Genomic DNA, 13,168 nt, shown 5'->3' with positions numbered 1-13,168 from the left:
TCTCTCTCTCTCTCTCTTTCTATTCATCTGGTTCTCTCTTCCCCCTAGGAACAGAGCCCAGGCATTTGAATATGGTAGGCAGGCAAGCATTCTCTATCTCTCTATGCTAAGCTATGTCCTAGGTATTAGGAACCTGAAGAGGACCAGTTATGGGTGGGCAGGAGATGGAGAAGTGCAAAGTGAGGCTGGGAGCTCTCAAGGATCCTACAGTGGTTGTTACAACTATGAAAAAAGCAGAGGCCAAGGCTAAAACCACTACACACATGGGGTTTAAGAGAATGGTTCCTTCTGTGCCTTGTTATTTTACTTTGCTAATGATGATGTTCCTTTCTGCATAAAAGGCAGCAGTTCTCAGCCTCTAGGATTCATAAGCGAAAAAACTGTCCCCAGAGAGAGAGAGACCAGCATCAGGGCTGACTCCGTGCTGCATCAGAATGACGCGGGCCACCAGGACACAGCACCATCGCTTCACCTTTCTAAAAGGGAAAAAAATTTACATCAGGGCAAGATCCAGCTGCAGCCTTTAAAGAGACTACTTCTGCACAGCGGGAGGGCTCACAAGAGCTCTGCCTCCTTCTGCAGCAGATTGCCAAAGCCTTGGGTGGGCCCAGCCAGGCATTCCTGGTGTTGAATATCCCCATCTGGCCACTTGGGACGCTGGGATCTGGGGAGGTGTCTGTTTCCTTCAATTACCAGGCATTAATGTAATCACTGAAGTGGGGAGCCAGCTGGAAAGGATGGAGCCTGACCTCCCGAAAAGACAGACAGCTAAATAAGTCATAGGCCCACAGACAGCCCGGCTGCCAGGCTTATGTAACTGGCTCCCCCTGGCTCTCTTTCGGCCAGGCTCTAGAGCAGTCTGGTCTTTTTGTGTGTGTGCTTTTGCTTTGTTTTTTGAGACTTTACCTCTACAACAGGCAGGGAAGAGATCAGACATGAAAGGGATCCCAGTGGGGGACACGATACAGGTGCTACTTCATTTGTCTTCAGGCTCAGAACCAAACCCCAGATTTCTGTGGGAGCCAGAATGCAACCAGGAGAGATGTTTGGCATTGCATGGCACTGCATGACACTGCATGGCTCTGCATGGCTCTGCATGGTACTGCATGGCACTGCATGGCACTGCATGGCACTGCATGGCACTGCATGGCTCTGCATGGTACTGCATGGCTCTGCATGGCTCTGCATGGCTGTGCATAGTTCTCCTTGTGAGGGATAGTGAATTGCTGCAGTAGGGGCTCTTTTTGGGGAATGCCTGTAGGCACACGACACATGCTAGGCACATGATACATGCCAAGCACACAATACATGCTAGACAATGCAAGGCATTTTCCTGGGGTGATCTCAACTCTCACTGCACTGGTGTTAGCCTTCAATCTCTTCCCTCCTACCTTCAGAGGTCTAACTTGTCTAGTTCAGACTAAACATATCCCAGGCCTGAGATCTCCAGCCTCAGCAGTACTGATTCCCAGAAGGGAAGAATGAGAAGGTCACACTACGCTACCCCCTGTTAAATGAGGTGTGTGTGGTCCAAATTTAAATCCTTTGTGTAAGATGTAAACAGTCCCCCAGCCTCCCTTGTTGCCCCCACCAACATAGAGGTTTCCTAAATTGCTGTTTGATGTACTGGATTTTAAATGAAGTGATACAAAGCAAGAATGGGGTACCTATGTGACACCCCAGAATACAAGAGCTACAGCAGGAAATGAAGAGCTTCTGGATGCCTGAGGACTTGCAAAAGTGATGTACACAGGCCACAGCAATGTGGAACGTAGCTTCATGGATGTCACAAGCAACCAGTGTTTCAAGTACCGGTTTACCTCAGGCTAGCCTGAGATCCCATGGGAAACTTAGTTTCTACCTCCTCTTTCATCTGGAGGATGCCCACTTGCTCTGGCAATGAGACTTGAAATTCTTCTTGGAGGAACCAACTTGTGCTGTGGTTTGTCTGTGTTATCTAATCTCTGTGGGGGCAGGCCCGTGGCTATGGCTCAGCTGCTTTGGAAAATGCCTTGATTTGTGGTGAGAATGGGCAAGCAACCACTCCAGGCTTTGGCAAACAAATTTATTTTTTGTTCTTACACAGTCAATGTGGCTGTCTATGGCCACTTGATGAGTCCAGCTTTCTTTTCCCAAGGGGTACCCACCCCAAGCCAGTCCCACTGCCAGTGCAAATGGTGCATGCAAGGTAGTCAGGCTACATAAAGGCAAGGTCTATAGTGCTCAGCAAGACTAAGAAAGACGCAGAGAAGGACCTGGTTAAACCTGCTTGCTGTGGATTCTCACTGCAGCCTGGACTTGTCTTGTATGTCCCTTTCTACAGTTATGAGTAGCTGTCCCTGCTTAGACAGGGACAACCAGAGCATATACGAAAAGATGTTCACATGTATAAGGTGTTCATATATATGTCAATGTAGTGTGGACCCAGCCTCTTAAACTGTGGGTTGGTGACCCCATAAGGACCGTTCATATAACCAGTGAACAGCGAAACGTTGTTCTTGCAACAAGAAATCAATTCAAAACTCGAAAGCATTATGAATCTGAGATGTTTCTGGTCGTCCGACTCAGGTTGTAGCCCCTGGCTTCACTACAGCTTTGTTTGTAAGCGTACAGCACACATCCTTAGTGTCGGAGTTACTTTTCTACCACTGTGATGAAACAATGTGGCCAAAAGCAACTTCAGGAGGAAAGAGTATACTTTAGCTTATGACTGATTGTCTGTCACCCAGGGAAGCCAGGGCAGGAGTGCCAAGCTGGAACCTGGAGACTAGAAATGACGCAGAGGCCATGGAGTAGGGCTGCTTACTGGCTTGATCCTCACAGCTGGCTCAGCCTGCTTTCTCATACCATCCTGGATCCTCTTCCCAGAGCGTCACTGCCCACACTAGGATGGGCCCACCCACATCGATCAGTCAAGAAAATGCACACGCTTGCTCACAGGCCAATCTAGTGAGCCGTTTTCTCAGCAGAGGTTCCTTCTTCCAGAATGACGCTGGCCTATGTCAAGCTGACATAAAAATTAAACCAGCACACTTAGCGTTATGTGCGCCACCATACCATGGAATACTAAGGCATGCAGCCCCAAGCCCTTCAGCTCAGCCAGGGTGGTCCTAAGTTCTGAACTGCAGTTCCGTTTCATGGTACGTACAAAGTTTCCTGTGCTGACAGAAACGGAATGGCTTCCTTATGACAGACGGAGGCATTTACTACCTTGCTACCACAATCCCTTAGCACGTATCAGGTCAGTATACTTCTGGATTGTCTTCGAATGTTTGATTTAAAAAAAATCTATCTTTGAGTTACTAACTTAGGTTTCATTAAAAAAATAAAACCTGCTCTGGTAGATGAAGTTTAGCTGGGGTCTAGGACAGAATTTCCAGCAATTTCTGCAGTTGTCCTGAACACACTCCTGCCATTTTGTACTACATATTTATGTAACAGTATTCCCAGGGCTAATGATTATAAAAATCAAAATGTCAACCAACTGTGAAAGATACTGCTCTATATCCTATAGTATTAAATATTCAGTGGAGATTTAATTCCTTATGTTAAAAATAAAGAGGCCACATGCATCTCATTAATAAGAAAATTTTCATCTTTAGTAAGTGATAAAATTAAATATATAATAAAGATTTGATTTTAAGAAAATTTCATTATGATTTATTGCTAGTAACTGTTTATATATGTTTGATAGACCTATAGCCCTTGGGCTTCATAAACACTTGAGGGACAAAAGGGGTTATGGCTGTGAAAAGTTTAAGAAATCCTAGTATCAAATAGAGCTGGCATTAAAAACTAGTGTGGAAAAGGTGTGGGGCAAATGACCTTCCTTAAGGGCAATATTCAAGCCCTATTTTTTTAAGATTTATTTATTTATTATGTATACAGCATTACTTCCATGTATGTCTGCGTGTTAGCAGGGAGTACCAGATCTCATTGCAGATGGTTGTGAGCCACCATGTGGTTGCTGGGAATTGAACTCAGGACCTCTGGAAGAGCAGTCCGTGCTCTTAACCACTGAGCCGTCTCTCCAGCCCCTAAAGCCTTATTTTTGCAGTACACAAAGAGATTAACAACCCATACATGAAAGGACAGCACAAACTTTACCATCATTATTAGGAAATGTTCTTAGAAACTTCACGCTTAAGAAAGTCATGATTGGAAAAAAAAAAAAAGATCACTTTGAACAGAACAGAATTTAATATCTTCCCTAGGACAAAATGCCCCTCAAAGAAAACTCAGCACTAAAGAATACACTGGAGGAAGTGTCCATAATATAAGACAGAATTTAAAAATCCTTTCCCAGCTGGATATTCAGAAACACAGAGAAGTACATGGCATGCTGGTGACCCGAGATGAGAGGAAGAAAATAAGTGTGAGACCCCACCACCTGTTTGGTGAAATTGAAAAGTCTAGTCGTAGTGAGGATGGGTGAGAATGTGGTGGCCCAGACCCCTCAGAGGTGCTGTGTAACACCCTACACGCTCTGGAGTACAGGCTGGCACAGGCCAGGCCAGCTGGCAGCTGAGCTCTCTGTGAGTCAGCACTTCCTCCTCTGGCATATCTTCCCCTGGAGCTCCTGGGGAGACACCAGGATGGATGGCAATGGCAGGGACTGGGGACAGAGAGCAGACCACATTTCCATCAAAATGAGTGAGGAACTCCATGCTTCCGCACGGATTTGCTTGGAAAACCACATGGGGCCAAAAATTGAGTTTCAGAGTTTGCGGTTAAGCATGCAAATGTAACACCTGTATGATTTATGAACATACACACACAGAGGGAGCGTAACACGAAGACAGATTGGAAGACCATGCCCCAAATTGAAGACCAAGGCTGCCTCAGGGGAGGAAGGAGAAACCATAGGAACCATTACAGGAGGAATTTTGGCTTTAGTGAAAGTGTTTGACTTCTTTTATTTGGAAAAAAAAAAAACCATGCAAATATGAGAAATTATGAATCTGGTAAGAGGTTCTTACATTCTCTGAATTTTTAATTACTGAAAAGAAACATGAATCCTAAGGATAAGAAATTAAAAATTCATCATATGGGGAAAAATCATTTATGTCACTGTTCATCACAGGCCTACCACCCCCTGGGCCGGGATGGACAGGGAGCTCCATGGATACACACGGCTGAGTTGATGACCCTTCCCATGCATTGCCTCATTTCTCCTCACGATTACTAAGACAGGCCTCATTGACCCGGGAAGAAAGGGGTGTTTTGAGAAGGTTAAATGATTTTGCAATGCTCCATGAATAGGAGGCTTTGGACTTGAACTTAACTTTACATTTTAGATAGGTAAGGAGGGTTTGGGGCAGACAGAGAAACAGACGCTAAAAGGACCATGGAGATGAAGTGTGGGAGACACGGGTGTTATCTGCTTGGATAAACAGCACAGCAACCCTGTGCAAAGAGAAGTATTCTTTCTAAATGACATGCATTTGTCCTATGCATATGTCAGGGTGAGTTGCTATGACAATGTGCAGGACTTGCTTCTCTCCACCTCGTAGGTCTTGGGGATTGAACTAGGTCATCAGACTTGGCAGCAAACACCTTTGCCACTGAGCAAATTGAGCCAGTTCCATAAATTATTGCCAACCAAACCTCAACTCAAAGGTTGCTGGATCTTTATCTCACCACAGGGGGTTTGAACCTATGACATTGTACACATGAACAATGGGAAAATGTCTTATATTTAATATGGAGGAAAGTGAGGGACAGTGGAAGGAGGTTCCAATACACAAGGGCTGGGTAAGGCACTTTCTCTGTTGAGGGAGGCGTGCACCCAGGCTGAAGTCGTGTGTGTGTGTGTGTGTGTGTGTTGCCAGGGGAACCTGCTGGAGTGAGAAGCTCAGAGAAAGCCTGTGCTCACCACAGTCAGGTCTGTACCTTCACCTTGTCCTCTCCACTGTAGCTGAGGTTACAGAGACTCCCCCTGTCCTGGGTCCTAGCACCTCCTCACCCTCCCATCCTGGAGTGCATCACACATCCCCTGAGCATTTGTAGTCACTATCCACACCCACCCAACAACCCTGGTTTCTGGGTCACCTTAGGTCAGTCACTTATCCTTTCTGTGCTAGACAAAGATGGGGGGGAATCTAGGAACAGCAAGCAGAAGACGGGAGGCAAGTTGGTATAGAAGGGTCCAGACTGAGGAAAGAGAGGAAGCCGCCCCCTCCTGAGGGCAGATGACGTTTCTAAAGCATCTGGGCAGTGTGTGACTGACTTGGGGGGCCGTGGACCTACACTGAGTGGTCCCCCAGGTGGCTTCTGGAGAGCAGGAAAACGCCGAGAAAATGTTAGTATCGAAAACTTGAAACAGCACCACACAGATTAGATGTTCAATAAACAAAAACAAAAACTAGTTGGGGGCTCCAGACTAGGGGTGCAAGCCATGCAAGCTGAGTGGTGAGATTGGCAGGGCATGAGGGAATGGGCAAGGGTCAAGGCCACAAATAAAGGCTACGCAGTTAGCAGGGATTCTAAATACCAGGCTTTGAGACAGAGGCAAAAGCCCTGGCATGGGAAACATAAACCACATGTACACATGATATGCCTGGGCTCCAATCAAGTATACTTCCAGATGTCACCCGCTGATAAGGAGGGCACAACAAACACAAAGGTACCTTGGTTAGAGACAGGACTAGACCTGGTATACACAGGGACAGTGGTGCTCAGGGGTTCATAGAGTCAGAAGACAGAGAGCAAAAGGAAAGGGTGGGAATAGCCTGGCAAAGAACTCAGTTGATTGGTGGGTCACAGGTAACCCCCTTGGCTTGCCTCTCTGTGGGAGGCTTCTGTCTTTTATGATACCACAGTGACCACAATGGCTTTAACAGTCCCACTCCCCAAGAGCCTGCCCTGTATGGTGTCATTCTAAATGCTGCTATGCATTAGGTTATTGGATCGTATAGTAACCCTGTAAGGAAAGGATTGTTGCCTTGAAGAGGAAGCATCTGCAGCACAGGGAGGCTGACACACGTGTCTGGGCATGGTGAGAGCTGGGAACTGAGTTCTAAAGCTGATGTTACTAAAGGTTGGGCTCTACAAGTGGTCACGTTTGAACAGCTCTTCAGCACTTATAAGAGCTTTTTGCCTTTCCCCATCTGTGCCTGTAGAGGTCTTAATGATGTGACCATCACTACCAGGGTAGATGGCATCTATTGGCAATCTTGGTTGTCAGGAGGAACTACTAAGCCATAGAGAAGCAAAATTTCCCAAAGGAAATGCTGCATCTAATTCTCAGCTTGGCTTTTGAGCTCTGTCACCCAGGAGACACTGGTTGTCACCCGAAAGCCTCAGTTTCCCTTGCTGAAAAGCGAAGTAAGAAGGGCATCACCAAGGGCTCATAGGAGCCATTTGGGAGGATGTGTGTGTGCTCGGCTCGCTGTCCTCAAGAATCCTTGATTTTGGAATGATCAGTAGGTTGGGTTTCGGTAAGCCTTCTTATAGAAGCTTTTTTTTTTTTTTTTTTGAGCTGTGGCTTTAACTCAGGTGGGTCCAGGTGGTGAGAATCTAGGCTCTGCTAGCCGTGAACTCTCAAGACAGTGGACTGACCTCTCTGTGTCTTCCTCAGGTGTACCAGTATCCCACCTGACTTGAGACTCACAACCAGGCAGAAGATGTTGCAATGAGTGTCCTGGAGGGGGAGGGGGTCCCAGTGCAAAAGTGCCTCCAACTGGTGCAGCCCCAGCCCGCAACCCTGGCGCAGAAACACCTGGGCTGAGTCAATCCCTGGCATTCTGAGAGATAACAAGCTTGTAGGTCTCCTTCACTGCGTTCTGGGTACTCTGTGGGCAGCAACGGACTGGAGGATAGAACGGAGCCAACACAGGGATGGAAGCTGCCATGTTCATCTTGTTACCTGCAACCTAAACAGTTACTCTTGGATGGGGGTGGAGAGCAGAAGGTCACTGTGCACAGTTACACCGAGTGTGATCAGCATGTGGTCCTTGAGGCACATCCCTGCTTGTACCTCACTTTCCCACTCTGTAAAGTGTGATAACAGGGATGCAATGAATCAAGATTCCGTAAAGGCTGCAAAATGCCAGGTACGCAAGCGGTGACCAAAGGAAGGGCGGAGGTGGGGCTGTACCTGAGTAGCACAGCATTTAAAGGGTTTTGCTAAATTTTTCTTTCTTGCTAAAGAACTTTTGCTTTAAACGCACTCAGATCTTCCTGCAAATTTGTCGAGGCCAATCCCATTAGCGATGGTTCCATTTTCCTACTCTGAGTCTCCCAAATAAGCTTGTGATCTTTGAAAGACCAAGAAGCCACCCCAGTCACCCCAGGTCAGCAACTCAGGCCCGTTTCTCAGAGAAAGGAAATTAAAAACTTGAACTCTGATTTTTAACATCGATCTGCTCCAACACGGGGAAAATGTAAACTTGAGATTTTTTCCATTAAGGAATACAGAACGCAAAGGCCGAATGCCACCCTCCTGCGTCAGATCATTGCTAAATGGATATAATACCCACAGCAGAAATAAAGCCCCCAAAAGTCACTGCCATCCTGTCTGACAGGAGAAGCAGCAGAACTCGTTCTCAAGAACTTACCGAGAGCCAGATACTGCAATCACTGCACCTGGGCTAGCAGAGCCCTGGCTCCATTAGGGAGGTCATGGGGATCAAGAACACCCAGCAGAGAGACTCTAAGCGCTACAGATGCCTAGGCTGCATCTGGGACCCTAGGAACAGAGAGAGGATGAGGAGAGGAGGAGAAAGGAGAGGAGGTGAACGACAAGGGAGAGGAGAATGAGATGAGGAAGGGGAAGAGGAAGAAAGGTTAGGTGTTGATAGGAAGGGAAGAGAAAGGAGGAAGAGACAGGAGGAGAAGACACGAAAATGACAACCAAGAGAAATCCTCAAATCATTTGTTCGAAAGTACCAAACCCTTGAAGACAACAGAGCCCCCAAAGCCCCAGTGTTTGTATAGATGCTAGACTGAGATAAATAGCAAAAGACAAGAGCTCCTGTGTCACTCCAAGAGAGTAGACTGTCTGAAGGAGAGACATCTGTGGCTGTGGCCAGGTAGATTGAGAAGGCCATAAGAAGGGGGTGTTCTTCACCCAGCACGCTGTCTGCACAGAGTATGTACCCCAAGGCACAGGAAGACAAGCAAGTGGGTGGACTTTGTAGATGGGATGGCTGCTACTCTTTGCAGAACCTGGAACACTTGTGGCGCATCATGTGGACACGTGGAGATTTGTGTAAGAAACGTGCTCTCCATTGAATGACCTCCTGCATGCCGGTGAGAGCTTGCCTGTATTGCCACCATGGAGTCTTTTAGTACCTAGCCTAGCTTCTGGAATAGCTAGCTGCTTAAGAAATACTTTTGATTTATGGACCACGGACAGACTGCTCACACGAAGAGAGGCAGAAAGGAACAGAGGAGTGTGGGTGCTTGCTGTGGGTTTGGAAGGCAGCTGTCTGCTTCATCAATACCATCTCCTTACAATCGCATACCCACTTACTCATACCTCTGCCTCAGCTTATCATTCAGGAGGTCAAGACCTCTGTGGCACGCCAAGGATATCCCAATGGCGTTACATAATTTGGAAGCCGTGTGTGGCAGACGCAGGGTGTGTCTTCCCAGTTCACAGATGGTAGTGACATAAGTGTAATTGGGGGACATGTGGCTGATTGTCATCAAGGGTCAGGGAGCCTGTCTTTCCTCTTGCCTGTTGGGGTGGGGCTCCCAGAAGTCTCATTAAGGCTTGATGCTGACTGATTCAGCATGCCCTGCCTGGCATGCTAAGATTCCTTGGAAATTCCCCACTTTGGTGTTGTCTGAGGTCCTGGAAGTGTCAACCAGAGCAGCTGAGCTAGGCTGATAGCTCCTATGGACCTGGGCGTGCTCTATGGAGGGCATTCAAGGATAAGTGACCACTGCTTGTTCTTGTCACGGGGATGTCCTCTGGTCCAAGCTCTGCTCTATTTCTTTGCATCACCCGGCAGTGCTGGAATTTACTCCAAGAGCTGACATGGGTATTAGGTTTCTAGTCCTCAAGAAGGTGAACCCCTTGAAGGCATCCCTCCTTTACTGTTGGGTCTGCAGCACTTGGGATTTATCTAATCATGCTAAGTGAATAATAAAAACAATGAATGAATGGCTGCCTTCTAAGAAGGAAGATGATAAGTCCAGCTTGAACCAATGACCAGGGTGTTTGCATCACATTCAGATCATGGTGATCTGCCAACAGGCATGCAAAAGAAAGTCACCAACATGGTGGGCAGAGACTGAGGAAAATAGAGTACATACCATAGCCCTGATTTATAGTTATGAAACCTGATTCCACAGAAGCTCCAAAGTGATCCATATTTAAGATGCACTCAGAGCCTGCAGTGTCCCTGTGGCAGAGGCTGAGGACTGTCTTATAAGCACCCACCATATGCAAGGACCTGGATTATCAGCTGCTAGATATCTTCCCAGGAAGTACTCAGGCTAAGGGAGACCTGCATGAGGTCATGCCCTCCTGGGCAGTGGTATACTGTGACTAGTTGATATGGCTGCTCCCTTTCAAAGCAGGGACAGTTGAGAGGGGTGTTGCAGCCTCTGAGTTTTAGGGTTAACCATGGGGTTGGCTATGGCTTATGTGGCAAATGTGTCCAAATTCAATTTCTCCCCTGTGTCTGGAGCTATACAACTGAGGAGATACCAGGCTTATACCCTAGCACCCTTCACAGGCACCTTAGTAAGCCTCTTCCAGGAAATACAAATTAAGATGATGCCCAGAGGATATTTTAAGTCATGAAAATTTAACTAGGGTTCTAGACAGCCTGGTGGCATCAGCTCCCATCACCCCAGTTTTCTCTCCACTGAGGGGAACAGGGAAAAGGGGAGCCTTATTCCTTAGCAGAAGTTGTCATCTGCTGGGTGAAGATTCTGTTGGTTCTATGCTGTGGTAACTCCTTCAGCCAATAGCCTTTAAGATTCTAGCCCACTTGGGCATGATCTCTTATACTATAAGTGCCAAGGTAGAGCTTGCACGCTCTCTGGGCTGCTGGATTCGGTTCCTGTTCCCCACTCATGCAGAGGACTGTTGATCTGTGAGTCTCTCCCTAAATAAAGAACCCTTTCTTATATTCCATTCTGAGCTAGTGTGGGACCATTTTATAGCATTGATCTACATCTGGCACCCAACGTGGGGTAATATGGGATTCCCCTCTGTATGATGTGAATATGTTTTATCACCATTGGTTAATAAAAGAAGCTGCTTCAGCCTATAGCCAGGCAGAATATAATCAGGCTGGAAGAGATATATATAGAGAGAAGGCAAAATCAGAGAGAGGCCATGCAGCCACTGAAGGAGAAAGACACTTGCTGGAATCTTGCTGGTAGGCCACAACCTCATTGTCATGCACAGAATAATAGAGATGGATTGATTTAAGATGTAAGGAGCTAGAAATATGCATAAGCTAATAGACCAAGCAGTGTTATAATTAATATAGTTTCTGTGTGGTTATTTTGGGTCTGGGCAGCCAGGAAATGAACAAGCAGCTGCTGCCAACAGTTCTGGCTGCAGATTTCACCCTTCCTACTTCCACAATTCTAAGCAAATCTTTTCTGCTTCCTCATTCTTTCACTGGCTGCTAGAGGAAGTTCTAGAACACAATCTACCCATGCGCCAGGCATGGCAGTTCTCAGCGAGAGCCATTTTGCAAGGTGTCTGAGTGTCTTCTCAACTCCTGCAAGGACGACGTCTTGCATGTCTGCAGTCCAGCACTCTGCTTTTCATGCTATGACAGAGGGCTGAGCATTTGACGCTGTGTCTAAAGGGTTGCCTTCCTGCCGCCTCACTTCCCACGGGAAGCTTTTCAGAATGAAAGATGCTGTTATTAGCCAAAGTGCCTGAAATTTTCTTATCGCTAATTCAGATCGTCCACGAACACGCCATTTCCATAAATCAGTCAGCGACAATAGAGTTGCCCAAGCCCAGCACAGCGATGACAATAATGAGCGTGTGTATTTATGCAGCGCCTTTGTTCCGCAAAGCCCCCGAACAATCGGCAATCATTAACTCATTAATCCTACAGCTATCCCTGAAAGGCAGGCTGGGCTGGAACCTCTCCCTCCCAACAGGTAGGGAAAGAACATGAGGAGAACTGACCTCTGGTTCTGTGCTGGGCTTCTCTGCTCAAGAGCTTTGCAAACAGAACTCACTTGTAACTTGATGATGTAGGTACCAGTTGCTATGGCCCGAATGTAATCTTACCCATGCAGGACATGTTGAGATTTGATTGGCAAAGCAGTTAGGAGATGGGGCTGGTCGAGGGTCTAAGTCTCGCAGGTGAAACCCCATGAATGGATTAGAGCCTTTCTTATATAAATTCTTATTCTCATAGGACTGGTTGAGGAACCGTGAGCGTGGACGTTAGAAAGTGAGTGTTACTCCAAACTGTATAAAACAATGTCTTTTCAGAGTGTGCCTTGCCTTGACAGACTCCATTTTATGAGCAGCTTTTGACTCCATCTTGAGGGTGGCTTTGCACCTATGTGGATACGTACATAGTTCCATCTGTCCAGCACCACCCCTCTGCACGGACTAACGGGAGAAGAAAGGATGCCACCCTATAAACTCATTGGGGTGAACTGGGGCTGTAGCACCAGATGGGTCTACTGCAATCAAAGCAGGAAGTCAGGCCAGAGAACTCATCAGACACCAGAGACAGAGGAAGACATGTAATGCTCTCTCATCTATCTGCACACTATGGAGAAGTGGACACCAACCCAGATAAGGTCCCCAGTCAGGCAACTGTCATCTGACTTTCCTACTGGGACAAGCAGAGAACTCCTAACTGTCACAGAGGTTTCGGTTGGACTCCATCTGTACTGTTGACTCATCTGGACTTGCCATCCTCCCATCCGTCCATCCACCAGGACCTGGTCCTGTCCTTCGCTTCACCTCCCTCCTGCAGCTCAACTCTGACCCCATAGTGGTTTCTTCATCTAGTTTAGGGGTTCAGTCCATTTCTCACCTCCATAGAGACTACTCTGCAATTCCACCAGCTTCTTAGCTCTGCGATTTTAGGCCTCTTTGAAACTCCTTGCTTCTTTAACCCTATGTAGCCCTTCTGTAATTTACATATCAATAAAAGATAGATAGATAGATAGATAGATAGATAGATAGATGATAGATAGATAGATAGATAGATAGATAGATAGA

General features: G+C 46.8%; 1 protein-coding gene across 5 annotated transcripts in view; it reads right to left on the bottom strand.

Annotated features, from left to right (window-relative positions):
• The window catches only part of Btbd11 (BTB domain containing 11), a 258,983-nt gene that overhangs the window by 192,693 nt on the left and 53,122 nt on the right, over positions 1-13,168 (bottom strand). The gene's annotated exons all lie outside the window — the stretch shown is intronic.

This window comes from Microtus ochrogaster, chromosome 24 (genome assembly GCF_000317375.1).
Source record: "Microtus ochrogaster isolate Prairie Vole_2 chromosome 24, MicOch1.0, whole genome shotgun sequence".
Classification (NCBI taxonomy): domain Eukaryota; kingdom Metazoa; phylum Chordata; class Mammalia; order Rodentia; family Cricetidae; genus Microtus; species Microtus ochrogaster.
Note: the sequence above shows the minus strand (reverse complement) of the source record. Positions and strands in the feature narration are given on the sequence as shown.